Raw genomic sequence first — 27061 nt, 5'->3', positions numbered from 1 at the left:
TAGCCAGTCAGGTGACAGGTAACAGATCCAAGCACCTGATTGGCGGAGAGGCGGTTTAGTGTTAGGAAAGCGAATATTCATTCACTTTTCTAACACAGCTGAGTGACCTGCGAGCGCCATGCGCCATGTCACCTTTTTTGATGCCCTATTAGAGCCTATGGCTCTAATCAGGTGCTTCAAAAAAAAAAATCCTGCCTCTGTAATTCAGGCGCCCAAAAAGGGGCCGGGCGGCTGAATAGGGGGTGGCAGCAGCGGCCATAGATCGATTCATGCAATGCATGAATCGATCTATTGGTGATAGAGGGGTGGCAGATGGTCATCGATCAGGCTGCACTGATGGCAATGGTGAGGCTGCATTGATGTGGACTGATGAGGCTGCATTGATGGCGCCTGTGAGGCTGCAGATGGGCACTGACCCTTATTTTACTTCAAAGTTCCTTATTTAAAATTTAAGTTTTTTTCCTGAAACTTCCCTCTTAAAATGAATGTGCGTGTTATACGCCTGTGCGTGTTATACGCCGATAAATACTGTATTTTTTTTTAGCAGAGACCCTAGAGAATAAAATGGTGATCATTGGAATATTTTATGTCACGTAGTATTTGCGTAGCGGTCTTTCGAACACAATTGTTTTGAAAAAAATACATTTTAATGCATTAAATAAACAAGACAAAAACACAATATTTACCCCAATTCTTTTGCATAATGTGAAAGTTGATGTTACGCTGAGTAAATAGATACCTAACATGTCAGGCTTTAAAATTGTGCATGCTCGTGGAATGGCGACTACGATACTTAAAAATCTCCATAGGTGACACTTAAAAAATTTTTACAGGTTACTTGTTTAGAGTTACAGAGGAGGTCTTGTGCTAGAATTATTGCTCTCGCTCTAACGTTTGTGAAGATACCTCACATGTGTGGTTTGAACACCTATGTATTCTACAAATCTCCCTGGGATAAGCAGTCTTTCAGGCAGACAGATACCAAATCCAGTGAGGTAGTTACAAACAGTGCAGCATGTTTATTGGTGATATATACAAGTCTATATACAGGTACTGTACAGCGTTTCATAAAAACAAACAGAACAAAATATAGCCAAACAAAAACCTAGCCATGTCTCGGCACTAACTACACAATATATACAGGCCCTAACTACCAGTCTGAGCAAGCCTACAGCTTGTCAGCTTCCATAGATATAGCTTAACAGCTTTTTACCAACCTTTTGCTCTCACAGACCAGTATTGTCTGTGTTTCCCAGGCAGAGAGCGAAGGCTGTCTGTCACAGGTGAGTTTAAACTGGGCTGGGGGAGAGGACCAAGATCCGTACTGGATCATGGATCATAGATCCCTGAACGTGTATGAGAGGAGCCTGGGAGACGTATATACCCCGAACAGGACTTTTCCTGGCTCTCTCTGGGACGCCCTGCTACAGCTTGCACACAGAGGAATGGGGCGCTTTAAAAATTTTTTCTTATTTATTTTACTTTTTATTTTTTATTTTTACACTGTCCCTTTATTTTATTTTTTTTGGGGAAAAAATACACTTTAATGGATCAAAAACAAAACATAACAGTCACACTGAGTAAATAGATACCTAACATGTCATGCTTTAAAATTGTGCACGGTACTTAAAAATCTCCATAAGCTACGCTTTAAAAAATTGTACAGGTTACCTGTTTAGAGTTACAGAGAAGGTCTTGTGCAATAATTATTGCTCTTGCTCTAACGATTGTGGCGATACCTCACATGTGTGGTTTAAACACCACTTACATATGTGTTTGCTTCTGCGCGTGAGTGCGGAGGGATGGGGCACTTTACTTTTTTTTTTATTATTATTTATTTTACTTTTTATTATTTATTTTTACACTGTCCCTTTATTTATTTATTTTTTATCACTTTTACTCCTATTACAAGGAATGTAAACATCCCTTGTAATAGAAATAAGGATGACAGCTAGCTGCTGCCATAACACCGATACTTAATGTCAAAGTAATGACGTTCTTTACTATGGGCCAGTCGGCATTAACAAAGATCATTCAAATTTCACAAATCGGAAGAGTAATGCCCTGTACACACGATAGGATTTTCCGACAACAAAATTCATGGGATTTTTTCCGACGGATGTTGGCTTAAACTTGTCTTGCATACACACGGTCACACAAAGTTGTCAGAAAATCCGATCATTCTGAACGCGGTGACGTAAAACACGTACGTCAGGACTATAAACAGGGCAGTAGCCAATAGCTTTCCTCTCTTAATTTATTCTGAGCATGCGTGGCACTTTGTGCGTCAGATTTGTTGTTGGAAAATTTTATAGCAAGCTCTCAAACTTTGTGTGTCGGAAATTCCTATGGAAAATGTGTGATGGAGCCTACACACGGTCGGAATTTCCGACAACAAGGTCCTATCACACATTTTCCATCGGAAAATTCTGTCGTGTGTACAGGGCATAAAACTGAAAGTGGTTGTAAAGGCAGAAGGTTTTTTTTATCTTAATGCATTCTATGCATTAAGATAAAAAGCCTTCTGTGTGCAGCAGCCCCTCAGCCCCCCTAATACTTACCTGAGTCCCATCTCGATCTAGCGATGTCCACTAGTGCCTCGGCTGTCTGGAACTCTTCCTCCTGATTGGCTGAGACACAGCAGTGGTGCCATTGGCTCCCACTGCTGTCAATTAAAGTCAGTTAGCCAATGAGGAGAGAGAGGGGGTGGGGCCAAACCACAGCTCTGTGTCTGATGGGATACAGGGAGCTGCAGGTTGGCTCAGGTGCCCCCATAGCAAGCTGCTTGCTGTGGGGGCACGTAACAGGAGGGAGGGGCCAGGAGTGCTAAAGATCGATCTGAGAAGAGGAGAATTTGGGCTGCTCTGTGAACAACCACTACACAGGGCAGGTAAGTATAACATGTTTGTTATTTTTATTGGAAAAAAAATGTAGACTTTACAATCACTTTAACTTTCTTCTTTTTCATTACGGCTAAATAATGGATTCTTAGAAGAAGCAACGTGCCCCGATTGAGTTCTTGATGAAGGAGGAAAGCAGGCTGTGCAACATGCAAAGAATGTTTACGGAGAGCAATGTCTTGTCATTGATGACTCTTGTCAATGGTGTCATCTTTGTAAAAATTCTGTAGCTTTCTTTGGATGTCAGACAGCCTGCACCCCTTCTTCATCAAGAACTCAATGCTGGCATTATGCTTCTGCCTGGAATCCATTATTTACCTACAATGAAGAAGAAGAGTTTCTACAGAGGAGAGTACTCTGTTACTCTGTTATGCCCAAGTTAGCATTGCTTTTGGAACAGCCATCATATTTCTCCAAATATTTTGTTTGCTTCACGTACAGTAAATTGGTTAATCGTCATCACTTCTCACAAAATGTAACATATAAAATTAATTCTCTTACTTTTGTTACTCATAGTTTAACTACAAGCTTTACAATTCTGTCATTGATAGAAAGCTTTATAGTATGAAATAATTGCTTTGTTCTGTTTTTTTTTTCTCTATTGCGCTGGGAACAAAAAAATATTTTCAGTTCCTTTTTAAAAACAATGTTGGATTCATTGGTAAATGTAGTCCCAGGACAGGATCGCCTTGCAAGACAGTCCAGGATTTCTTCATAACCCTAACCTGTTTATATTGTGCTTACAATTCATTATCATTTAAAACTGTATCTCTTCCCATTACACTTCTCACTTCCCAGATGATTTCCTCCAACTCCTCTTTCTTATAACCTTTTTGAACATATCTTTCCTTGAGGAAATTAGATTAACAATTAGAATCCAATGTCTCAGTACATTTTGTTCTTACTGTAATCATTTGCCCTTCTGGTATCCCCTGATATCCAGGATGGATAATACCCATTCTTTCTTTGTAAAACCTGTTTCTATTTTGATTCCTTCAAGCTGAACTCCGGGCAAACAGCTAAATACACATTGAAAATATAAGGAGCTGCTTTACCTGCCAAAGGATTTGTGTTTGTATCCATTCAGTCCTGAGATTTACAAGCATTGCTACACAGAACAGCCCTGTCTGGCTTGTCCCTCCTCCAGCCTGTGACTGAACAGTAAAAGGAGAAGCAGCACAATTACCTCTCTCTCTATACTATTGTGCTCTCTCCTCCCATAAGCCTGTAAAACAACCAATTGGCCCCTTGTGCTGGTTCTGCCCCAGTTTGAAAGAAGTAACTCATGCAGATAGTAGAGGGAAGAGTGAGCAGATAAGAACCACGCTGGGTGCTGTGGATTGACACTAGTACACAGTATAGCGGGATATTAACTCAATAAAAGTAGTGCTAAATCCTCAAAGTGTAAACATTGATTCAATTCATATATCAGTAAAGTGCAAAACAAATTTTAAACCATATACCGCATAAACAACATAAAATACTTAAAGCGGAGCTCCACCCAAAAGAGGAAGCTCAGCTTGTTTGCACCCTCCACTGCCACATTTAGCGCTTTTTTTTGGGGGGGGGGTAGCAGGTACCTGGTTTTAACAGGTACCCGCTCCCACTTCCAGGTAAGATCGTCGCAGTGATCTCCAAATATTTTCAGACCCTCCTCCCCCTGTTGCCTTCTAGGACACACACAGGTCCCAAAAGTTGGCGGGACTGTTCAGAAAGCGCAGCGCAACTCGGACATGTGCAGTTGGAAACTGGCTATGAATCCTGAAAGCTTCACTGCTGGTTTCCCTTACTGAAGATGTGGGCACCTTCACCCGAAGCCAATTGAAGAATGCGTTTGGGATGCGGACATCGCTGAAATCCTGGACTGTGTCCTTATATTAAAAGTCAGCAGCTACAGCATTTGCCCAGACTGGTGCTCCTCTTTAAACTGTGAGAAATCATTTTTTAACCAATTCAAAAAAATTTCACAAATGCACCCATAAAACTAAAAACATCCAAAAATATATTTCTGTAGTGCTTATTCTTATGTAACAGGCTAGAGTAACAAGTTGCTCATCCATGCCGGCGTATGTGAGAGATTACATCACATTTTAGCCACATCCTATGCGTTTTGTTGGAAATGAGGTCATCGGGAGCTGGCTATGCTTTTTTCATGTCAGAGGTTTAAAATCAATTTAAATCCTAAATGTTAGGATTTAAGCTAACCCTTTGCCAATATTTACAGAAATTGCTGTCAAATATGAATTATTCAGTTCATGAACAAGTCCCTGGTGAATAATGTGTAAACAAAACTTCTGCTCTAATCTGCCCCCACATACCCAAATATTCACCCATTGGGGACCACCATCTTGCACTTTGTTTAATGTATAGAAAGTGAAGCCAGGCTGTCAATCATTGGCCTTTTGTCAAAGACACCTCTGCTCCTCCTGTGACAGTCATGTGTCAGCACCTTCTACAAAACATCAGAGGCCAGAAAGCGCAAATAGAAAAAGCTGCTAGTTAGCTATTGACTGTACAATTAAGAAAGCACCATTTTGTTTGCTTGATTGGGGAACGGAAAGGTTCACTTGAAATAAGACATAAGCTCTAATTGTATTCATGCCCTTCCAAAAGAATAGGCAGTTGTCTATGCAATGTTTCCAAAATAGTAATTGTGAAATATTACTTTCATAAATATATTACTACTCCCAAGGTGACATATGAAAGATTGTGTATACCTCCCACTGCACTCCTCTTTAACTGTAAGTAAAATGCTAAATCAAAAATGATTTATCAAAAATTTACATTGTATTTCTGTTTGTTGACCTTGTAACTTCAAAAATGTTTTCTTACAGCTTTAATACCCAATTCATATGGAATAATAGTGTTAGGTGAGGTGATGCCAACTTTAAGCTGTAGCTATGCAAAAATATCCATACCTAAACTTTACCTAAACGTCAGCTTTAAACAATGAGAGTTCCATATCTATGGGCCCCAGTAGGCAACTTGAGCCAGATACACCAGTCCAGTCAGAGGCCTCCAGCTCTCAGTGTACTTACAGTAACTTCCAAATAGCAAAATTCCTACTGTAGTAAACTCTAATGCCGTGTACACACGAGCAGACTTCTCATCGGACTGAACTCCGAAGGACTTTTCAACGGAGTTCCGATGAAACGGACTTGCCTACACACGATCCCACCAAAGTCCGATCGTTTTGAACGTGATGGCGTATGACCGGACTAGAAAAGGAAGTTCAATAGCTAGTAGCAGGCCTGTGCTGGCCATCGGGACTACCGGGAGATTCCTGGTGGGCCGATTGGCAGCGGGCCACTACACCAATGACTCTCTCTCTGACTGTGTCAGACAGTGACTGTGTCACTGTCTCTCTCCGTCCGAGCGTCGCCGGGCGCCGGGCGGCTCCGCTCCTGCACTCGGCGGGCGGGCCGGCTGCCGGCGTCACAAAAGAACAGGCATTGACACTCCCCCAGGCACTCCCCCTAACAGCTATCAATATAGCCATTTGGGCAGCCTCTTTGTCCCGGCGCCGTGACGTCACTCACGGACGGAGGGCGGAGGCGGCCCGGGGACATAGGAGGAGGCGGAGCCAGGGCGATGTCACAAGCAAATGGAGATGGACAAGAAAAGAGGAGGAGGAGGGGCCGCCGGGGGGAGCAGCAGCAGCGTGACATGAGAAAGAACTTACTACAGAGGCTGCCTGTGCTACTCTGCATGTGAAGAAAACAACAAGTAAACGCTGTGCCCTGATGTGCCCTGATTGTACCCCATGTGCCCTGATGTGCCCTGATTGTACCCCATGTGCCCTGATTGTACCCCATGTGCCCTGAATGTACCCCATGTGCTCTGAATGTGCCCTGATGTTCCCTGAATGTGCCCTGATGTTCCCTGAATGTGCCCTGATTGTACCCCATGTGCCCTGAATGTGCCCTCATGTGCCCTGATGTTCCCTGATGTTCCCTGAATGTGCCCTGATGTACCCCATGTGCCTGATGTGCCCCATGTGCCCTGATGTTCCCTGAATGTACCCCATGTGCCCTGATGTTCCCTGAATGTGCCCTGATGTGCCCTGAATATGCCCTGATGTACCCTATGTGCCTGATGTTCCCTGATGTACCCCATGTGCCTGATGTGCCCTGAATGTACCCTGATGTTCCCTGAATGTGCCCTGATGTGCCCCATGTGCCCTGATGTTCCCTGAATGTGCCCCATGTGCCCTGATGTTCCCTGAATGTGCCTGATGTGCCCTGATGTGCCCTGAATGTGCCCTGATGTGCCCCATGTGCCCGAATGTGCCCTGAATCTGCTCTGATGTGCCCTGCATGTGCCCTGATGTGCCCTGAATGTGCCCTGATGTGCCCCATGTGCCCTATGTACCCTCATGTGCCCCATGTACCCTCATGTGCCCCATGTACCCTGATGTGCTGTACCCTGATCTTGCTGTGTTGTGTTGCCCCGATGTGCGCTGTGCCCCGATGTGCAATGTACCCTGATGTGCTGTGCCCTGATGTGCTGTGTTGTGTTGCCCCGAAGTGCGCTGTGCCCCGATGTGTGATGTACCCTGATGTGCTGTGCGCTGATGTGCTGTGTTGTGTTGCCCCGAAGTGCGCTGTGCCCCGATGTGCGATGTACCCTGATGTGCTGTGCCCTCATGTGCTTTTACCCTGATGTGCACTGTGCCCTGATGTGCTGTGCCCTGGGCCATTCTGGATAAAGTCCAGGGCCACATTTTTGTCCCAGTCCAGCCCTGGCTAGTAGCCAATAGCTGCCCTTGTGTCGTTTTTGGTCCGTCGGACTAGCATACAGACAAACGATTTATTCGATTGGAGTCAAGTCTGTTGGAAAGATTTGAAACATGTTCTATTTCTAAGGTCCGTCAGATTTTTTTCGACAGAAAAGGTCTGATGAAGCCCACACACGATCGGAATGTCCGACGAATTCGTTCCGTCGGACCTTTTCTGCCGGAAAGTCCGCTCGTGTGTACACGGCATAACAGAGCGGTAATAAGTTACTAAGTCAATGGAGAATTCACAGTACACTTGTGTTTGGAAAAATACACAAGCTGTTATTGCTAATTTCTGCTTCAAAAATACTTGTTGCTTGAGTGCCATGATAAAGTGGCTTACAACTGAACTCAGGCAGATATAAAAGACATGAATGCAGCTCTCTATTCATTATTATATCATTAAAAAAATGTTTTTCTAATGCAAGCATTGTAAGTACCAAAATTCGATTTGGACTTGGCCTTGTACAGTCCCTGTACATCAAAGCCAATACTGGAGAGGAACATGCAGCACAAGGAGCTGCAGGAGAGAGTGGAGAGATCAGAACTGTGCTGTGTAACAGAACTGTGTAAATACAAGCAGATCGACAGATACAATATTGCCTTATACGTATTTCACCTGTGTAGTTGGCTGTGTAGTTTGCTGTTTGCCAAGTTCAGCTTTAGATACTTAAAGCGGAGCTCCACCTAAAAAGGGAAGCTCTGCTTGTTTGCACCCTCCACTGCCACATTTGGCATTTTTTTGGGGGGAAGAAGAGAGCGGGTACCTGTTTTTGACAGGTACCCGCTCCCACTTCCATGTCAGATCGCTGTGGCGATCTACGAGGATGTTAGGCTCCTCCTCCTTCCCTCACTGCCTTCTGGGAAACACACAGATCCCAGAAGACTGCAGGACCATTCACAAAGCGCAGCTCATGCATGCGCAGTAGGAAACTGGCTGTGAAGCCAGAAGGTTTTACTGCCAGGTTTACCTTACTAGAGATGATACCTGTACCCCGAAGCCGATTGAAGAAGCGATTGAAGGAGACATTGCTGGATCCCTGGACAGGTAAATGTCCTTATATTAAAAGTCAGTAGCTACGGTATTTGTAGCTGCAGACTTTGAATTTCTTTTTTTTTGGGGGGGGGGGGGGGTTTGAGCTCCTCTTTAAAGTGGAGCTTGTTCGCTCCCTCCTCAGCCTGTAACCGAGCTACAGGCACTGTGCTGTGTAACATGCTTTAAAGGAACAGAATCTGTGTTTTTTTTTTTGGTTAACAAATCAAGCTGAAGTTCCACTTTAATTGGCCAAATCATATATACAGATCAGAAATCATGACTTCCCTCTGCAGCCAGAGACAGCCAGTTAGAACTTTCAAAAAGTCAGCAAAACTAAACAACATTTTCAAAAGTAGGTCAGTAATGGCAGCTGAAAAAATGACTTCTAACGTACAAGTTCAACCTCTTCACGTCAACAGTACGTAAATATGCAGCCTCTCGGCGAGTGGGCCTTGACACAGAGTGGCCACATATTTGCGTTCCAAAATGTAAACAATAATGTCTCGGCACCTAACGGAAAACTCCCGATAGCTACTTGTGATGGGGGGCTTTCTGATCATGTGACCACTGTGACAGCCAATCACGGCGGCCACATGATCATAAACCCTGCCTCCCAGCATCAGAAACCCCTTAAAGGGGTGCCGCCGTTAAAAGGTAGACCTGTCAGTACTGAAAAGGCTCCAGATCTACAATGTAGAACTTGCTTTACATATCAGCTATAGTGTCCCGAATGCACTTTATCCAATAATGTTTTTGACACTTCCCAGCAGAGGTGAGTGCTTTCCTGCCCTTATAGTCTTTAGTATATTCCTGCTTGCCAGAAAGCCTTCTGTCCATAGTGATGGGCAAGTGTAAACATTCAGTAGGAACAGGGATTTGGGTCTTCTAATGTGTTTAAGATAGTATGTAAACATTTGGGCAGACACAAACCAGGGCCTGTATTGTAGTTTGTGTTACAAAAATGGTGCATGCCTATTTTTTTGGACATTTTGATGCTTTGCCAACCCATTCTTTTAAATAGGTTGCCTAAGGCAGGCCATATACGATACGATTTTCTTTATTGCAGTAAATAAAATAGCTTCATTCCCCTATCAACACAGACAGTGTTAATGGATTCCCTGCTATGGAGCTATTGTGTTCTCTCAGCTGGAAGGAGCGTGCAGGGAGCCATCCCTGCCAGCAGGACACAGTGATTATTGTTAGAAGCTATAGCCACTGGTAATAAGTGCAACCTAAAAAAAACAACATGCTGGTTGTATCCAAGTAGATGGATCACCTTGGGTACAATCAGTCTGCCCATACATGGTTTGAATCTTGTCCAGTCCCTGCTAAACAAGGTTCAAACCATCTCTGGTCGGCTTTAATGCAATGTACCAGGACGCCAAGGTTTGTATGGGCCCTTAAGCTTTTACATATGGACTGTGGTACATAATGCATTTATTTACAGCATTTTGTTATAGCTTCATTAAAATTAACACCTCAAAAATAATGACATAATAATTGGGTCACCTTTCAGCAGCATGGTATGAGTTGAAACTCCCTTGGCCAGTAGATAGGTGGCAATTCATCTCTACATTTAGAAAGGCAGAGAGAGGCATGAGTTATGTGCATCTCAAGGTATTCTGGTGACATCAGAGAGGAATATGAAAGCTTTTTGTGCTTCCCCTGTGACAGCGTACAGAATATAATAAATTGCAGGATTACTCCGACCCAGTGGAGCAAGCAAAAAAAAATACTACCACTTTGGCTGTTTTTTCATTGTGATTGATAACAGAAAATTCAAGCCTAATGCTGCTTTAAGGACAGGCTGATAGCGAGACCTTCATCTGTAATGAACTGTTCTCATGAAAAAAAAAACACGCTTGATAGATGCCGGATGAAAAGTAACATGGCTAGATGCCAATTTTCATAATTAAAGTGACCCTGTCATTCTAGAACAAAACTTTTGCCATTGGAAGACACGACTTAAGAGGCGTATCTGGATGACCATGCTTTAAAAATCCTAACACAGTTAAGAGTAACTACTGTATATTTACAGGGAGTAATATTGTTTGGTGGATGTGCTTGTGTTGGAATATCAGCTATACAGATAATGTGCTTTGTGACTCTAGGGGTATTTCAGCACTTGATGAATGATCTGATGATGTGATGAATGATGGTCTGGTTTCCAGGATATTTTTCTTTCCATCTTTATAAATTCAGTGACCGCCCTTTTCATGCAACAATATTTCTTTGGTTCTTTCCTTTACAAACTATTCTAACATTTCTTCCATTATCTAGCTTAGTATCTTCCTCCTTTGTCATTCCACCATCTTCCTTCTACCATCTTTCATTCAGTTCCTTTATTCCACAATCTTGCTTCCACCTTCATTTTTCCACCTTCTTTCTTCCACCTTCATCCCTCAACCATTTTCCTTCCACCTCCATCCTTTCAACATTTTCCCTCCACCATATTTTGCCAACCATGTTTTTTCTACCTCCTTTCTTCAAAAATCTTCCTTCAACCCTCTACCTCTCCATGGCAACAACAGTCTCCTGCAGTTCCTCCATCTTTCATGTATATCTTCCAGTATTGGAAATATCTGTGAAATTCCCCCCCAATAGAAATGAAAGACTCTTTGATTCCGCTTCTTTTCCTCCTTCTGTCGGGGGATACCCTACTGCTCTCCCTACACCTCTTTCTTGGGCCAGTTGATAAACTCCCATGGTTTCCAATACAACCTTTATGCTGGCGACACCCAGATCGCTCTTTTGCCCAACTCACCCCCTCAATTTCTTCACGTATCACAAATTTACTGAGCGACATATTAGTATGGTTGTTACACTATTTCCTCAAACTTAGTCTGTCTAAAACTGAGCTTGGAATATTTCCTCCTCCCTGATCCCTCCCTCATGACTTAAAATAAATAGCACCGTTTTTGGTCCCTTCACGCGTTAGGGTGCTAGGTGTAATCCTAGGCTCTGACCTCTGCTGCAGGCCCCACATGCAATCACTGGCTAAATTTTACCGCCTTAACCTCTGCAACATTTCCAGAATTTGCCCTTTCCTAACTAACAACACCACAAAACACTGTATTCCCTCCCCGGTCATTTCCCGAGTTGACTACTGCAACTCTCTTCTCACTGGCCTACCTTTCCATAGGCTATCCCCTCTTCAGTCTATCATGAATGTTGCTGCTAGACTTATTCACCTTAGTAACCAATCCGTGGCTGCTGCCCCTCCCTGCCAATCACTTCACTGGCTCCCATTAGCCCATCATGTAAAATTCAAAATACTAACCACAACATACAAAGCCACCCACAACAGCGCCCCCAGCTACATCACCAACCTCATCTCGAAATATTGCCTAAATCGTCCTCTCCCCTACTCCATAGACATCTTGTTCTCTAGCTCCCTTGCTACCTCACCCCATGCTCACCTCTGGGACCTCTCAAGAACCTTTCCCATCGTCTGGAAATCATTACCCCGGTGTGACTGGTTAGCTCCTATCCTGTCTACCTTTAGCCGATCCTTGAAAACTCATTTATTCAGGGAAGCTTACCCCACTTCCACCTACAAAACCCACCTATAACCTTTTGTACAATCTCCCCCTCACTTTAGGTTGTAAGCTGCATGAGCAGGGAACTCCTTTTTCTTCTGTATTGAACTGTATTGTAATTGTACTGTCTCCCTTTATATTGTAAAGTGCTGTGCAAACTGTTGGTGTGATATAAATTCTGTATAACAATAATAATGAAAGTTGCCTTACGCCTATTGTCTTTTTTGAATGAGTACAGGGGAGGACTGGTAACCTTTGCCCTGGAAAAGTGCAACCAAACTTTTATGGTAAGGACAGATTTTTGTCATCCAAAGAAAGTGTACCATACTGCCTTGCTGTTTGGTGGGCATGGGGAAAAGGTGGGCATTACTAAAGGATATTGTTTATTGTGATACCCCTTCACATTTTCCAGCACAAGCTTCCATTGCAGATCACAGTATTCTGTTAGCTCCCTCTGGCAGACTCTGTAATTACAGTCTGGACAGGGCACAGGTAAGTATATAATGCCCGCAGGATTCATTATCTGCAGGTCTCATACTAATCAATGCCTGAGTGGTGAAGTATCTCCACTCAACCAATACCAGTACAACCAGGCGAAACCGGCAAAGCGCCCACGCACCACCGCCAATCCGATAATGCTCAGGGGACACACCATCTAGCCACCTAACCTTATCTAGGGTCACAGGAAGTGCAGCCGTGTGAAACCGGAAGTGAGCAGCCGTCCAAAGCTCAGCATGTATCTGTCACCAGCAAAGGAGCCATGATGGGATTTAGCGGTGATACTGCCAGGAAACATCCATGAGTGGAGATAAGAGGACAGAAAACACTTCACTTTATGGAAGACTAGCTAGCGAGCCAAACATGAATCTTGCCCCCGTGCAGGGGATTCAACCATCAACCCAGTGCATTCCACCACAGCACTACATGTGCTTGTTCAGGCTGTCCAAGCCATTAGAGGGGACAGTGGCCAGGGTGCATGCCAGGGGTGGATACACACAGACTTGATCTGTCCTCTATCCCAGGATAATTATCCCCACATGTACTGCTATTACCCACATTTCCTTTCTCACCATATTCCTTATTTGATGCTGCCTGACTTGCTCCAACCCATATAACCTCATAACCTTGCGGTGCCATGAAGATTGCTGAATTGTGCCAGTGAAGATTACAGAGATTAAGACATTCTGCTTCATGAATCTGCTGCTTCACAGACACTATTTAGTACATTTGCATTTGGTTCATTTCTGTATTTTGCACTTTGTGTTTTAGGGCCAATAGCGGGCCTGGATGTCCCAGTGGGAGACACATTGCACTTTGTGTACCAGTGCCCCAGAGGTTCCCCAGTCTGTGCTATATACACACTGTGTACTATGGATGAATGAGCACGGCTGTGATCCCGGGTGTGCGTTTTTAATGGACAACATTGCTTTTTTAGCATTCATGCAACCTATTGTAAACGATCTGTGTTTTGTATTTTTGCATATATCATTTTGAATAAAGCTTATTTAAGTAGTATTCCGCAGCCTGTTCCCATGCCACTCCTGAGGTACAGACCCGTTTGGGGAATCTCTCTCTATCCCCCCTCCCCTGTCTACCAGTACAACCAGACCAACATATAATTTTAGGACATGCTAGATGGGAAAATGTGCTCACGCTCCTCATCCCAGTTCTCGCACAATGCTGGAGGGGAATTCTGAATGGCGAAGGTAAAAACTGCAGGAGGTCCCTGCTGCCACAGAGAGGTAATTATACAGCGGGTGGGGGAGGTCTAGGTTAGAATAGGTTAGGTGACTAGATGGGGTCTTTGGATCAAAAGTGTGGCTGCGCTTCACGCTTCCTTTATATCGCTTCCATCCAACATCCTTAAAACATATTATCTATTTTCTTACTGACAATTTCTTCATCTCAGCCAATTATCCCTAAGATTTCAATACGATTTAATTACACTTTTCTTTATAAAGAGTCATCTTGCCCTCACATTTCTTCCATATCCACCTGCTTCAGTCTCCTTTAGGTTATCCACCCACTTTTGAAGCACACAGTTCTTTTCCTATCAACATCCAGTTTTCTTTGTATCTATTTATTTATGATAAAGGAAACCTGTCATTGGTGCAACATAGTGGCTGCCAGTGCTGACCTCTTCTTCTGAAAGCGATAGTTGCCAGGCTCTCATGCTGACCCTAATTCCTCACACTTTTATTGCTCGCCCCCAAAAAAATATGCCATGAGGACTTCTGGCTTTCCTCAGTCTGTCCTAATCCATATACTTGCTGGAGTTATTGGGTCAGCATAACAAACAACTAGCATTCTTAGAAAAAGGTCTGCAACCGTAGCTACCTTGAATTTCACAGCACGCTGAAGCTTCTTACAAGACAAAGACAGCCTGCATAACATCTAAAGACTGATTAAAACTGTTGATTATGCAAACAGCACTAAAAAAATCTGTATACTTTTTTGAACATCAAGACAATTACTATCTGTGATTATTATGGTAGTTGTTAATTAATTACAAAGCTGAAGAGAACAGGAGAAAGGAATTAAATATAAAAAACAATGACAATAGTAAAAGAAAATAAACAGAAAAAAAAAAGGTAAAAAAAAGGTTGGTCTCCACATTAGGTAAGTTTTTATTTATCAGAAGTGCCAAATTCATTTTTTTGAATTTGCTAGCAGGTAGTTTTTTTTTTGGTAGAAAAAGCCTTGCACGTCTCTTCTGTCAGATTCCTTTACCTACTAGCTAGAAATTATTTTTTCTTGTACACTCCCTACAGCATCTGTAATATCGTAAGAGTAGGAACCATTTGTAGCTGTCCAAAGAAAGACATCAAATTTAGAATAAGAGCAGAAGAGCATGACATTGGGGGTGACAGAGTGGTGAAAAGAAACACAGACATTGCATCGCTGAGGGACGCCAAACTGAGAGGTAGGTCTTCCATATTGTGCAAGGATGCCGTGTTGGTCAGAAATATATTAGAGATCCATTTTTGCAATGGTTTGGGTGCATAGTAAATAGAATTGTCTCAGATGGTCATTTCTGTTATGTTTGGGCAGCAGATTTAAAGTAAACCAGTATTGATTTTTTTATAAAGTTAAGCATTGACAGCTTTTTCTTCTAAAAATTCTAGTTTTTAAAAGCTGAACTCCAGACAAACAACCAAATACACAGTTGAAATACATTATAAAAATTTACACAAACCTGCCAGATGACACAATATGGTGAACTGACTTTTCTCTTCTATATTTAATCTAAGTAAATGAGTCCCTAATAATTATGGCACCACAAACCTAGTACCACGTATTTATTTCATACATTCATCACAATATAAACACAATGATGCTCCCAACGGTTGTTATTACAGCATGATACACCCATATGCACTACCCTCAACGACTCTCCTGTGCAGCTATTATATTCTGAGAAGAGTAGAAAAGAGTGACTGTGTCGAAAAAGTTTAATAATTTTAATAGAGTATAGGCAAGTACTCTTTCAAAAGCATCTATAAGTTCAAATCCAGACAGGCGGTACTCCTTGCGCCATACATACAGTGATTTGGGCCATTTGGGCTGAGTGATAATCCTCAGTCAGATAATCCTGAGTCATTCCTCTTGTTGGGTATACCTAGGCAATCAGTGTATATGGTTTGGATATAGAGTCTGCCAGGATATAGAGCCACCTTCCAAACAATTTTTTTTTTTGTGTTTTTAGCAAAGGGATAATGCCTTTTTCAAATTAGAAATGTCAGAAATATGACAATTTAGGAAAGCTATTCTGTTTAAAAACATAAATTACCCAGCTATTAGGGAAGTGTGATAGCCCAACACTAACTATAAGGAAGAACTCCAGAAATATCCATGGGTCATCCTCCCATCCAAAATAATCACCAAAATATACAAAAAAATGTTATAGGGAGTTTCAATAATGACCATTAGACATGTGAAAACAGAAGAAACCTCTCATAGAAATCTAATATTTATTACATATCATGCACTAAAAAGACATACAGTAAACACAAGTTAAAATCTTGTGAAATGAATATGTACTGTCCTGAAGAAGAAGATGGTCTGCAAACCACATACACAAGCACATGTGGATATTATGGGCAATATGCATTTCACAAGCTTTTAACTTGTATTCATGTCTTTCTAATGAATGATTTGGAATATTGGATGTCTATTAGATATTTATTTCTGGTTTCACATGTCTAATGACAACAAACATGAACGAATTCTGGACAGCCACACTCGTATATAGCCTTGTTTATTGGAAGATGCACATCAAATTCAGAAAATCACAGCAGACAGAAAAAGGCTGACGTTTCGCACTAGCGTTATTGCTTACTCAAAGCTATGAGTAAGCACTAACACTAGTGCGAAACGTCAACCTTTTTCTGTCTGCTGTGATTTTCTGAATTTGATGTGCATCTTCCAATAAACAAGGCTATGTACGAGTGCGGCTGTCCAGAATTCGTTCATGTTTGTTGCTATCAGCATTAGCCAGCACCTATGACCTCCGAACTAAGATTGATTCACTTTTTGTCTGTTTAGTGCTCCTGGAGTGGTGATCATTTTCCTTTGTTCACATGTCTAATGGTCATTATTGAAATTCCCTAGAACATTTAGTTGTATATTTTGGTGATAGCCCAAAACTCCACGTCTTTTATTAGTCTTCGCTAAGCAGCGAAGAAGATTGCCATTTTTAAGAAACCAAACTATTTGGTGGATTTATAGCGAGGGCTACAGATTCAAGAGCTGTTTACAGTTAGACCCAATATGGAGGCAAAAATATTGAGCAATAGATTAGGTAATGTATATGGAAATTATGAATATAGCATTAACACATTGTCAGCAATAGAAACATATTTTCCCCTTGTCTGTGCATATGATTTCCTTTACTGTTTAAATTAAAACTTATATCTAGCAATAGAACCCATAGCCGTATTTTATTGACACTTATTAAGAATGCTGTTTCAGTGCATTTCTTCCTCATCCAGGTTTTCTACCTGCTTTGCAAGTGGTTCTCTTTTTATATAATGTCAGATAGCCATAACTGTCCACAGAAAATACTCCCTTTTTGTAACTTTTTCTGTATTTAATTTCCGCCTCCTCCTTCAACTTCTAGTTGTCCTGCTGTTATTCCAAATGAAATATCCCGCTCTACCACTTATTCTTTCTTCTCAATTTTTTTAACAATGGTATTCTGTCCAGGCTTCAGTCATTCCATTTACCTGCTGAAATATTTGCGAGGAGATCTCTACTGTTCAGATACCCTCCAAGCTTTACATTTCACGCCCACGGGTACAATCATTACTTCCCTCTTTTAACCCCATCACTATAGACGAGGTTGCTAAACTACTTGCTAACCTCCATCTTGCCACCTGCCCTCTCGATCCTGTTCCCTCGCAAAAGCTACGTTTACCCTCTGGCTCTATTCTACAATCTCTAACCCACATCTTAAATCTCTCCCTCTCTTCTGGCATCTTCCCCAACTCTCTAAAACATGCACTTGTCAGCCCCATACTTAAAAAGCCATCACTGGACGAATCCAATCTTAACAACCTACGCCCCATCTCCTTGCTCCCCTTTTTATCCAAACTCCTTGACCGTCTGGTCTGCAACCGACTGAGCGACCACCTTGCTGATAATAGCCTTCTTGATCCCCTTCAGTCTGGATTTCATCCTCAACACTACACAGAAACTGCTCTCCTAAAACTAACAAACTAATAAGGGCCAAAACCAATGGATACTATTCTGTATTACCCTGGACCTCTCTGCTGCCTTTGGGTTGACCACCCCCTCCTCCTCCAAAAACTCCACACCTTTGGTCTCCGTGACTGTACTCTTCGCTGGTTTTCTTCCTACTTATCCATCCGCACCTTTAGCGTCACTTACAATTCTACTTCCTCCTCTCCTCTTTCTTTCTTTTGTTGCGGTCCCCAAGGTTCTGTTCTTGGACCTCTCCTATTTTCAATCTACACCTTCTCCCTTTGGTTAGCTGATAGCCTCCCATAGCTTCCAATACCACTTCTATGCTGATGACACCCAAATCTATTTCTCTACCCCTCAGCTCACTCCTTCAGTCTCCTCACGTATCACTAATTTACTACCAGATATATCAGTTTGGATGTCACGCCAATTCCTCAAACTTAATCTATCCAAAACCAAACTTATCATTTTCCCTCCCCCTCGTGCCTCTTCCCCTGATCTCTCTGTCAAAATTAATGGCACAACTATAAGCCCATCCCCGCATGCCAAGGTCCTAGGTGTAGTCCTGGACTCTGAACTCTCTTTTAAGCCCCACGTCCAATCACTGTCCAAATCTTGCCGCCTCAACCTCCGCAACATCTCCAAAATACGCTCCTTTCTAACCAATGACGCAACAAAGCTCTTAATTCACTCCCTGGTCATCTCTCGCCTTGACTACTGCAACTCCCTCCTAATTGGCTTACCTCTACACAGTCTATCCCCCCTTCAATCCATCATAAATGCTGCTGCCAGACGCATCCACCTTACCAATTGTTCTGTGTCTGCTACTCTTCTCTGTCAATCCCTCCACTGGCTTCCGCTCACCCAGTGAATTAACTTCAAAATACTAACAACTAATTACGAAGCCATCTACAACTTAGCCCCCAGCTACATCACTAGCCTAGTCTCAAAATACCAACCTAATCGTTCTCTTCATTCCTCTCAAGACCTCCTGCTCTCTAGCTCCCTCTTTACCTCCTCCCACGCTCGCCACCAGGACTTTTCTAGAGCCTCTCCAATCCTATGGAACGCCTTACCTCAATCTGTCCGATTATCTCCTACTCTATTAGCTTTTAGATGATCCCTGAAAACCCTTCTCTTCAGAGAAACTTATCCTACCCACACCTAGCAACTGTATTTTCATTTTCTCCATCTGATCATCCCCCACAGCTATTACCTTTTTGTACCACTTGACCCTCCCTTCTAGATTGTAAACTCTAATGAGCAGGGCCCTCTGATCCCTCCTGTATTGAATTGTATTGTAACTATACTGTCTGCCCCCATGCTGTAAAGTGCTGCGCAAACTGTTGGCGCTATATAAATGCTGTATATTAATAATAATAATATGAGTAAATCTGTCTTCCAGTTTTCCACCATTTTTCTTCCACGGCCCCTGACATCTTTTCTAAATGAAGATCCCATTCCCCAGTATGCAGTCTCTTTTCTATATTACCACCAGAATTCAGTTAGCTGTGATTTTTCCAGAATGTGTCTGTGTGACAAAAATTTGTTGGTATGTACACGTTTTATTGCTGAATGTTTAGCCATAAAAATGATTTATTACTTATGATCAATTTTATGTGAATGTGTATCTGAATTTACTTTATGTATATTTTGCATAACATCAAAATTAGTGGCTCATGTAAAGAAGAATAAAATTTTTGCTGTGATCAGGCCTTGTAAATCCTGAATACTGATCACAGATCTTTAAACTTCAGAAACATTAAACTGATGGATGTACATAGATGTGTGTAAAAGCTCTGTGTTAAATATTTAAAGTAGATGTATACTCTTAGTGCCGGTTCACACGGGGGTGACCTATCAGGTGACTTAGCCGCCTTACAAGTCGCGCTCCATGCATTGCAATGGAACCATTCTAATAGGAGCGACTCAAGTTGCTCCGACTTAGAAAAAGGTTCCTGTACTACTTTGGGGCGACTTTGGAGCGGCTTGCATTGACTTCTATACAGAAGTCGTTTTGCAAGCCACTCTTAAGTCACGCTGTACGGGGCAGCTTCAAAGTCGTATGACTTTGAAGCTGCCCCTGTGTGAACCGGCACTTAATGAAAGACAGTAACTTTGCTTAAGTATAAACACCTTTTCAAAATTAATGACTTGTTTTCATTTTTTTCAACTTTTGTTGCAACTCATCGTCTGCAGTCTCTCTGCATCTTCTTCACATATATAGGAACATATGTTCATCTATTCATTCTTTTCATGCCTTTTTAAAGTGTGTTGATATGGACACTTGGTGTCTCCATCAGAAGCTCGTGTGACAAAGTGACAAGACAGGAGCACAAATAAATGTTCTCATATTATAACATAAATCAAGGATCTTTAAGGTATAACCACCAGGTATTATTTTAATAAAAGATTCAGGTTTAAGAAATATGTTAAATGATATTTGAAATTACATTCATTTTTTTATTGATTCAATGGTTTTTCACCTTAATGCATTCTTTGCATTAAGGTGAAAAACCTTCTGTGGTGCTGCAGCCCCGCCGAGCCCCCGTTTTTCTTAACTGACCCCGATCCTGCTCTGGCCGGGAACAAGCACACCAGCTCTAGCTGGTGTCTCATGTCCTGATTAGATAGATTGATAGCAGCTCGGCCATTGGCTTCTGCTGCTGTCAAACAAATCCAATGAAGCGGCATGGGGGGTGGGGCCTAGTCCTGCATTCTGTGTGAATGGACACAGATGCAGGACACGGGAGCACGCCCACACGGGTGTCCACCAAGGAGAGCGCTTCTCCAACATGGACACTCGATGCGGGGAGGATACAGGAGCGCTGCTGAGGGACCCCAAAAGAGGATGATCGGTGCCACTCTGTGCAAAACGAACTGCACAGTGGAGGTAAGTATGACATATTTGTTTTAAAAAAAGAACAAAAAAAACAAGGGTTTACAACCCCTTTAAGTTTAGCTAAAATGAATGTGCAGTCTACTGAATTATTTAGAAATCTTAAAGTGATAATAAAGTCTTGGTTTTTTTTCTTTAAAAATAACAAACATGTTATACTTATCTGTTTTGCGTAGTGGTTTGGCACAGAGCAGCCCGGATCACCCTCTTCTCGTGTCTCTTGCTGGCTCTTCCCGCCCCTCCCTCCTGTCGAGTGCCCACACAGCAGGCAGCTTGCTATGGGGCACCCAAGCCGCAGCTCTGTGTCCATTCAGACATGGAGCCATGGTTTGGCCCCACCCCCTCTCTCCCCTGATTGGCTGACTGATTTTGATTGACAGCAGCGAGAGCAAATTGTCTCAGCCAATCAAGAGGGAGAATCTTGGATGGCCGAGGTACTCGTGAACATTGCTGGATAGAGATGGGGCTCAGGTAAAAAGTGGGGGGGGGCGGGCTGAGGGGGGCTGCTACACACAGAAGGTTTTTTATCTTAATGCATGGAATGCATTAAGAAAAAAAAAAAACCTTCTGCCTTTACAACCACTTTAACTGCAGAGTTGCCCTGTCCTCTTCCTGCTGCTGAAATTCCAGCGCTGTGGGGTTAACAGCTTTGGATCTTTGGGCTTAGCTGCATTAAAGAAAATCCGACAGAGACATGCCTACCCCCATCACCTCCATTCATTACACTGCCTATAACACGGTTTGTGAATGGGGGAGAGAATAATATGACTGATCACACTCTCCCCTTTCACAGATTATCTTTAGTTCAGCTGAGCCCAGAGACAACCACTTTAACTGCAGTGTTGTCCTGTCCTCTTCCTGCTGCTAAAGTTCCAGCGCTGTGGGGTTAACTTTGGGTCTTTGGTCTCAGCTGCACTAAAGAAAACACCTACGTTTGCCCCATAATGTGCCACATAATGTGTTCTCCTACCCCCATATAATATGCCCTGCTGTGCCCCATAATGTGCCCTACTGTGTGCCCTATAATATGCCCTCCTGCCCCCATATAATATGCCCTACTGTGCCCCATAATGTGCTATCCTGCCCTCATGTAATGTGCCCCGCTGTGCCCTCCTGCTCCCATGCAATATGCCTTGCTGTGCCCCATAATGTACCCTGTTGCCCCCCCTAAATGTGCACTGCTGCCTTCCCTCATGTAATGTGCCCTACTGCCCCTCACATATAATGCACCCTGCTGCCCCCACATAATGTGCCCTGATGTGCCCCCAGTAATTTGGCCTGCTACCTCCCTCCCATGTACCGTACTCTGCTGTACCCCAATGTAATGTGCCCTGCTGTGCCTCCTATGTAATATACCCTCCTGACCCCCTGAGCTCTGCCCTCCTGTACACTGCCCTGCTGACCTATGTGTTCTGCCCTGCTGACCACTATACACTGCTTATCACAATTTCTACTCATAATAGAGCATCTGTGCAGAAGAAAGCAAGCACGTGTTTCACAATAAAAGGTACATTTTAATATTTATTCTATTTTTTAATGCTATTTCAAAAACAATTGTTATAATAAACAGCTCACTGATGACACAAATGTTCCATGATCTGTAGATCTGAAAAATATTTCAGGGGTTCTCTGAGATCTCAAACTTTTTGCCAAGTGTTCCTCCAAGGTAAAAAGGTTGAGACATCCTGCCGCAGAGAAAAAAAAGTTTATCAACCAAGTTCCAGCTTTCATCTACTGTAAAACATTCAAGACATTTTTTTTTTATTCTACTCATAATAATTCAGAAAATGAAGTTTCCATTTTAGCACCAGGAGTAAACCTGCAAAGCAAAGACAGGTCCCCTTTACAGGTCTAAATGACTGCTAGGTTATGCGACAGCTTTCCTTGGTACGTGGGATGCTGACATGACAAACTTGATGTATGAGATTGGCTTGCACTTTTTTTGTAAAAATTGGCAAACTGGTTAATGTGCATGATACCAGATCTGTCTTCTGGGAGTTTGGACTCTGCAAGGGAAATGTCAGTGCTAACTGTTATAAAAACAAGCTCAAGACCAGATGAGTTGCAAGGGGACCAGCTGTTGATAAGAGGTACTGTTCACTACAATGAAGTTTGTTAGGCTATACAGGGCCACCATTAACACGGGGCGAACGGGGCATCTGCCCAGGGCCCAGCCATTGTAGGGGGGCCCCAAAGCAGCTGAGCTGCCCCTGAAGTCCGCGCTGCCTGCTGTTTTTTTTTTTCAGCCGGAGTTCCGCTCCGGCGCTTGTCACTTGCTAGCTCAGCTGCTCGCTACTGTCACGCTGCTTCCCTATTTACAAGTGACAGCTCTCCTCTCCCGGCTGCCGTTCACATTCCTCTCTGTTCTACACACATTGAGCTATATATGAGAGCAGAGGAAGGGGGCGGGGGATAAGAAGTTCCTCCACAGACATGCATATTGCAGCTTCTCTTGGTCAGCCGGGCCCCGCTCTGATGGCTTTTAGGTAATGAGGTCTGGAGGCGGGGGTGAGTGGTATTGGTGCCAAGGAATGCTGTGTATTGAAAGGGGGGGGGGTGTGGAATGGTTCAGGAGGACTGCTATGTATTGAAGGGGGGGTTTAAACTGGAATCAGGGGGAGGAAAGCTCTGTACTTGGGGGGGGACTTGGATGTACACAACCCACCCTTAAACCCTGCAATCTGTATATAGTGCACCTCTCCAACGTGCACGCCATACATAGCGCACCCCTCAAACTTGAACTCTGTACGTAGCACACTCCTCAACCCTGCACTCTGTATGTAACGCACCCCTCAACCCGGCACTCTGTATATAACGCACCCCTCAATCCTGCACTCTGTTATGTAACGCACCCCTCAATCCTGCACTTTGCATGTAACGCACCCCTCAACCCTGCACTCTGTATATAACGCACCCCTCAATCCTGCACTCTGTTATGTAACGCACCCCTCGATCTTGCACTCTGTATATAATGCACCCCTCAACCCTGCACTCTGTATGTAACGCACCCCTCAATCCTGCACTCTATATGTAACACACCCCTCAAACCTGCACTCTGTATGTAATGCACCCCTCAACCATGCACTCTGTATGTAACGCACCCCTCAACCATGCACTCTCTATGTAAAGCAACCCTCAATCCTGCACTCTGTATGTAACGCAACCCTCAACTCTGCACTCTGTATGTAATGCACCCCTCAATCCTGCACTTTGTATGTAATGCACCCCTCAATCCTGCACTCTGTATGCAACGGACCCTTCAACCATGCACTCTGTACGTAGCTCGCCCCTCAACTCTGCACTCTGTATGTAGCTCACCCCTCAACCCTGCACTCTGTACGTAGCTCACCTCTCAATCCTGCACTCTGTAAGTAGCTCACCTCTCAGCCCTGCATTCTGTACACAGCGTACCACTTAACCTTCCACTCCATACAAAGCACACTCCTCAATTCTTCACTGTGTACGTAGCTCACCACTCAACACTGCTCTACTGCAGGTGGCATTACTAGTCATTTATATCTAGGAGCCTGTCCTTAGGAATACTGCTCACATTGGACTCTGTGCCTACCTGCACTCAGTTAATCTTCATAGTTGTGTTCTCTGCTCTGCTCATTGCTAATAGCAAGTTCTAGGAGTTTTCTGTCTATTGGTGGGTCCCCTCATCTCCCCAGTCCATGGTGTGCAGGCAGTGGGGAGATGATGTGCTGTAACCTTTAGCAACCAATCAATGAGCTGTATTGATATGCTGTAACCTCTAGCAACCAATAAGTATTAATGATGCACAGTAACCTCTAGCAACCAATGAGTGAGCAGGAATAATGTGCAGTAACCTCTAGCAACCAATGAGTGAGCAGTAAGCATGTAACCTCTAGCAACCAATCGGTTAGCAGTAATGACGTGCAGTGCCTTCTAGCAAACAATCAACAAGCAGAAATTATGTGCTGTGACCTAGCAACTAATCAGTGAGTCGTAATGTGTACTGTAGCCTCTGGCAACCACTGCCTGGTCTATTACAGTAAACTGATTTTGAATGGGGGGGAAGCTGGGGGGCCCAAAGAAAATGTTTGCCCAGGGTCCAATCAATAATAAAGACGGCCCTGGGGCCATAGAGAGTCAAGCAGGTGTGTTCATTGACTTCCCTGAACACCTGCTCAGACCTTGCTATTGGCAAAGTTCAGGACTTAAAATCTTTGCAAAGTAGCTGCAATGCAATACAAAGGTTTATTTATTTCTGTTCTCTTTTCAGTATTACATCAGAGTTTATACTAAAGGTCTTGGGTTGTAGATTTAATTTATCTTCTCTTGATATATTCATAGACATTGGGAGACAGTTTCCTGACAGCAATAATCTAATGAGTATGGGTTCCCTTCAGAAACACCAAAGCCCATCAGAGGTAACAGCTGTTGGAAAGCCTTGTGAAATCACAACTGATTTCCCTCTTATAAGTGGTGTCTGTAGCACGCATCTCCATAGACCTAACACATTTAAGGAAGAGGTGGCCAGCAGAGATGACTGCAAGCATTTTCTTCGTGCCCCTGTAATAAAATATTATATTTGTATTTTACAACTTACAGTAAGACAGAAGGGAGTGGGATTTTCAGTCATGAAATTTTGACAAGAGATGCGTATATAACATATCGTACTGTTTGAGAATCCAATTCCATGGCACAATATTATTAAATATGTCCATTCGTCAGGACTGCCTTCTCACATTAATAATGGTTGGTACAATGTATGTAGATTGGGGATTGTACAAAGCTGATCTTCCTTATAACTAAAAGTGACTGGCTCCTTCGAGGTAGAAGCAAATAGGAAGGAAAAAGAGAAGGACCAGGAGACAGGGGAGGGGAAGGTATGGGGGATAGGTCTGGTGGTTATAAAATGGAGAGAAGGATGTCCAACTTAAAAGGTATGTGAGATCCAGCTTTCGCGTTGACACATTCTTAGTTAATAACAGGGTGCTATCAAGAGGCAAGTAAATATTATTATGGGTCCATCTGGAATCCTCTATCCTATTTTCCCATAACATCCCTCTCCTAGGTGTTTCCCTTCTTTTGCCTCCGGCTCAAACAATTCTTTCCGAACATATGGGGCTCTTTGATCAAGTAACTGGCATTCTCTTCTTATATAGGGCACATGACCCCCATCCTAGGGTAGAGAATGCCCCAGGTTATTCCAATGGAAGACCATCCCCAATAAAGCTTGCCCTGGATGAATCAGGTCTGAAACCTCTAAAGGTAAATAGTCTATGCACTTTACAAGTATATTGCTCCAGAGTTTAGTAAACGAGGGGAAGATCTACTGACTTGCATCATCCAATTACGTGCAAGCAAAAATGCTGTTTTTTAATTTTTCTTGTATGTGATTTATTAGATTTACTTTGCATCTGCTCATATGTTTAATATAGATATGAATAACCTTTTCCACACACAAAACTAAGTCAAAACTTACTGTCAAGATTCTGTAGTAGTGAGCCCTTTCAGAATCCCAACCGGGGTTCCCCAGGGCACAGACTCTAAGCCCCAGCATGCTTATTCACCAGGGCCCTGATGGTTGGGATGGACTTGCAGCAGCTGGAACCAGGTCGCTGCCCCCAAGTAAGCCCAGCTGATGATACGAACACCACCCACATGTGCAGAGTACAAATGGCAGGAGACAAACGAAGGTCTGGGATACAAGCCGAGCTTAGTGCGGGTGGCAGACAAGCACAAATGGAAATCGAAGCTGGGGTCAGTACATGGTAAATCAGACACTGAATACATGAAGCACCAGCAAACAGGGGCTCAGAGAACTAGGAAGTTGTTCAGGCAACGCAGGCAGCACTGAGCATGTCTTATATAGGGAAGAAAACTGGGAAGTCGGCCAGAAAGTGAAAGAAGGGAAATATATTATTTATGTAAGATTTTTAATTAATTCAGTTATACCACTTGAGTGTTATGTTATAAAAGTATTTTACTGTAACAGGAAAACAAAGGGTTTCATCGCTTCCCTAAGACGTCATATGACGTCCTGGACTTGAAGTGGAGATGTCGGGATGATGCTTGCAGCTACAAGCATTATCCCAGTATCTTTCTTTTCAGGCGGCAATTCCCTACAATGTAAAAGCCATCCTTGCAGCTTATTAGCCGCTGGATTGCTTTTACAGGCAGTGGGAGGGGATGACCCCCCCCTCCACCTGACGCCTCTCTAGGCTCTGCCATGTAATC

At 43.2% G+C, this 27061-nt stretch overlaps 1 protein-coding gene across 2 annotated transcripts in view; it reads right to left on the bottom strand.

Moving 5' to 3' along the window:
- PARP8 (poly(ADP-ribose) polymerase family member 8) overlaps positions 1-27061 on the bottom strand; it is a 416167-nt gene that overhangs the window by 189670 nt on the left and 199436 nt on the right. The gene's annotated exons all lie outside the window — the stretch shown is intronic.

The sequence above is a fragment of the Aquarana catesbeiana genome, linkage group LG01, assembly GCF_042186555.1.
Source record: "Aquarana catesbeiana isolate 2022-GZ linkage group LG01, ASM4218655v1, whole genome shotgun sequence".
Classification (NCBI taxonomy): domain Eukaryota; kingdom Metazoa; phylum Chordata; class Amphibia; order Anura; family Ranidae; genus Aquarana; species Aquarana catesbeiana.
This window is presented reverse-complemented; position numbering and strand designations above follow the sequence as displayed.